At 48.6% G+C, this 4,367-nt stretch overlaps 1 pseudogene; it reads left to right on the forward strand.

Moving 5' to 3' along the window:
* The first annotated feature begins 1,050 nt into the window (after window positions 1–1,050).
* Window positions 1,051–1,532, forward strand: LOC116086263 (annotated as a pseudogene).
* The last annotated feature ends 2,835 nt before the right edge of the window (window positions 1,533–4,367 follow it).

Here is a 4,367-nt window from a genome sequence, read left to right on the forward strand (position 1 = left end):
TTCCTCTCACCTCTGTGTTGCATAGATGGAGAAACAGGCCCAGCAAGAGGTCATACGTTAATAAATGTCAGAAGTTCCGAAAGCAGGGGACAGATGCCCTGATTTCTAAGACAGAATCATAAAAACAAACATAAAACCCCAAACCCAAAATCACTCAATTCTTGGTGGTTGTCGACGTGGCTCAGTGGTTAAGAACATGTGTTGTTCTTCCAGAAGACCTAGGGCCCATTTCAGGTGACTCACGATGGCCTGTAACTCCAATTCCAGGAGATCTGACTCTCTTTTTCTGTCCTTCATGGGCACCTGCACACATATGCACATGTTCCTATATAGATATACATACATATACATAATTCAAACTAACATAAATCTTTAAAAAAAAATCAGCTGTTGGATCAGGCTGGGCCACCCCACAGGGAGACATGACACAAGACCCCTGGGTGTCAGACCATACACTGAGAGCCATCTGCTCACAGAGTTTACCTTGTAAGCTGGCTGTTAACCAGTGCTCTCTCCCCAGAATCATTTGGCTAGACACCATAATTTGTTCTAATGTAATCCAGAATTATACTTTTAACTTTTTAAAAAAATATACACATTATTATTTTGTGTGTGTGTTCAAACGTGCACAAATGTGAATATAGATGTGTGTATGCATACACATGCTATGGAATGGTTTGTGAGGGTCAGTGGACAACTTTTGGGGACAGCTATCTCCCCCTAACATGTGATCTGGGGATCAAATTCAGGCCATGGGTTATACCCAGAAAGTACTTTTATGTTCTGAGCTGCCTGTCCTGGCAGCCCTAGAGTTATGCTTTTGAGATATCATAATTGAGAGAACTGCTAGCTACCTTTCTCCTTTCTTTCCGAGGTGAGCAAATGACTTCTTGGGTCATTCTTGGAACTCAGGCAGGTATTCCTTGGATAGACAGTCCTAAAGATGTTCTAATGTTCTCTGTGCTGTTATGTCCCCAGAAGCTGTCCACTCTTAGAAAGCGTGTTCTGGCAGTCTGTCTTCTCTGAACACTGAGACTACAGGCAGTTAGGATGCCTCGTGGAAGCTGTACCCTCACTTCCCGGGTGACTCCTCCGGCCAGCCGGGTCCCTCAGATGACAGCTGCTCCCAGGAGAGCACCTGCAGCTCAGCCTCCACAACAGCTGCACCATCTGCGGTTGGCTCACTTGCTGCTGCACCCCGGCAGCCAGGCCTGATGGCCCAGATGGCTACCATTGCAACCGGTGTGGCTGTGGGCTCTGCGGTGGGGCACACCCTGGGTCATGCCATCACTGGGGGCTTCATCGGGGGTGGTAATGCTGAGCCTGCCAAGCCTGACATCACTTACCAGGAGCCTCAGGGAGCCCAGCCGCAGGGCCAGCAGTCTTTCGGACCTTGTTCTCTAGAGATCAAACAGTTTCTGGAGTGTGCTCTGAACCAGAGCAATATTAAGCTCTGTGAGGGCTTCAACGAGGTGCTGGGGCAGTGCAAATGGTTTCATCTAACTAAGAAATTCAAGCTGAAAAAAATGTAAAATTGGTTCCGTATAATCAATAGTGCAAGTGTGGACTCTTATTTCATAACAGCTCCATTGCTTCAGAATGGCCGTGAAAGAGATCTCACTATAGATTTTACTGAGGCTTGTAATGTTGGTTACTGGGCAAGTGTTTGGCCTCATTGAACTAACTGTATTGTGAATTAAAAAAAAAAAAAAAAAAGTTGCTTATTCTGAAAAAGAAAAAAAAGAGAGAAAGAAAATGTGGTCCAAATTACTCCTCTTTTTGTTTGTTTGTTTGTTTTGTTTTATTTTTTGTTTTCTGATTCAGGGTTTCTCTGTGTAGCCCTGGCTGTCCTGGAACTCACTCTGTAGACCAGGCTGGCCTCGAACTCAGAAATCCACCTGCCTCTGCCTCCCAAGTGCTGGGATTAAAGGCGTGCGCCACCACTATCTGGCCCAAATTACTCTTAAACCAAATGATTTTTAGAAATGGAGCTGAGTGGATCTGGGAATAGGCTTCTTCCGTGAGACTCCTGGCTACTTCCTGTCACTTTCAAATTAATCCATTTGAGCATCGAGGAGAGGAAGGAGAAGCTCTGCTTTTGTGGGACGCAGGCATCTTGCCCCTCTCTCACTTTGCCTAACCTGTCCGTGCCCTGTTCACAACCTCAGTGTCATCAGTCACGAGGAAGAGAAACCCCTGAGACTCTTCCTCTGCATCTCCCTCCACGCTCGCCCACTTGGCCCCTCCCCAGACCCGTCTTCTACTGGAACCTGTTGGTAACTTTTGAAGGGCTCCGTTTACCAGCAGCACAACACTACATTCCTGTGGTAGGGTATTCACAGAAAAGAGTGCTCAGACTGGGGGGGGGGGGGGGGGGGGAACGTTAAGCCAACAGGAAATCTTTAGTAGCTGGCCGGCTACCACACTGGGTATTCAGGATGCCAGGGTAGCCCTGAGCCTCTCTTAAGGTGAGCTTTTAAGCACAAAACCGTGTTCTGGCTTGACATACTTCAGTTAACAAGAGCAGTTAGCCAGGAGTAGAGCTACAGAAGCCGAAAAGCAAGGTGAGTACATTTAGAGACTTTCTTAGCACTGTGGACGTTGGTGGGTTAGGTCTATGTTTTCATTTTGGCTAGTGGCATTATCTATGTGCTGAGCTTTACAGCCTGAATGATATTCCAACATGGGTTCAGTTGTGCTAAGGTCTGGACCCTGTTACACCACTCCCTATGAGCTTTCTATAGAATAGATGTAAAACAGTACCTATTCTGGCTTCATTTGCACTTTTGTGATATGCCACTGGGCCTTTTAATCCCACCTGTGCATGTGTGTGCGTGCGGTTAAGCTGCTGAAGTCCTCTGGTTCTACTTCCTTAGCATCCCTTGCCCTGTTGATTGTCATCTCTAGCCAGGCCCTAGCTCAAACTGTTGCCCTAGCTTCCTGTTCTGGGCCAACTGCTTGAAGCATAAGCAGGAACATGTCCCGCCTCTGTGTGGACTGCCTGCAGAATCCTTAACCAGCACAGATTCCTCCAGTGGGCAGGAGAGATGGCTCAGCAGAAGAGTGCCTTTGCAGAGGGCCCAGCTTCTGTTCCCACACCCCGTCACACCCTACCCTAGAGGTCCAGGCAGCCTAGAGGCTCCTCTGGGCTCCAAGCCTTGACCTGTACCCCTGCTCTCCCGACTCCAGTGCCGGTTCTACAATGTCCTCCCTGCTTGTGTGTCTCCAGTATTTAATTCCCACTCAGCTCAGCCTGTAGCTTCCTCAACGCCAGGGACCCACGGGCCTCCTGTGCTGGTTAATTTTGTCAACTTGGACAAGTGAGGGGCCTCTGGATAGGGAACCTCAGTTGAGAAAATGACTCTTATCAGGTTAGCCAATAGGGGCCTTTTAATTATTTATTTATTGTTGTTGTTATTATTTATGGTGAAACAGTCTCATTGTGTGGTTCTGACTAGCCTGGAGCTCTTTACGTAAACCAGGCTGGCCTTGAACTCACAGACATCCACTTGCTTCTGCCTCCCGTGTGCTGGGATCAAAGGTGTCTGCCACTACACCCAGCAATGGGGCTTTTTATTGGTTAGTGATTGATGTGGTCCTGCAAGGCATTAGCAAGGCAGGTGAACATAAGCCTGAAAGCAACAGTGTTCTTCCTTGTTCCCACTTCTGGTCCTGCCTTCCTGCCCTGAGTTCCCACAATGACAGACTGTGATGTGGACTCGTTAGCCAAGTAAACACTTTCCTCCCCCAGGCTGGCTTAGTTTGTTCAGTGTTTTATCACAACAGAAACATAACTAGAATACGCACATCCACTCACAGACCTCTTCGAGTTTGGAGGTACCTTCCACGTACTTCTGTCTAGCCTGGGCTATGAGCTGCTGGGGTGGGGGTGGGGGGCACAGTGCATCTCACTTGGCCTTTCCACTCTGCAGCCTTGTAACTCAAGTAGGAGGTTGGGCAACATTCTAGGGGGGGTTGAGGGAGTGAGAAGGAAGAAAGAGAAGATGAAAGAGAGCCACTCATTGGCCTGAGGATGGGGAATGGGAAGGTTCGAGAATAGGGGTTGCAAGAAGAGAAGGTGGGCATCAGGAGCTGGTGGGAAGAGTTTAGACAAGCCGTGGCTTAATTGGGTGAAAGAAGTGCTGAGCCTAAGACGCAGATGTGAGGCTATCAGTGCTGAGGGGCCATCCAGTGAGTGGTGGCTGAGGAGGACCACCAGCTCAGGCAAGGGAGACATCTTAGATACCAGAGAAGAGCTGTTCAGTGACGGAGCAGCCCAGAGTCAGACACCCTGAAAGCCATGGCACAAGGCAACTACCCATATCCACCAGCTCGCCGTCTCCAACTCCTCCTCCTCCTCCTCCTCC

Source organism: Mastomys coucha, unplaced genomic scaffold (genome assembly GCF_008632895.1).
Source record: "Mastomys coucha isolate ucsf_1 unplaced genomic scaffold, UCSF_Mcou_1 pScaffold12, whole genome shotgun sequence".
Lineage (NCBI taxonomy): Eukaryota > Metazoa > Chordata > Mammalia > Rodentia > Muridae > Mastomys > Mastomys coucha.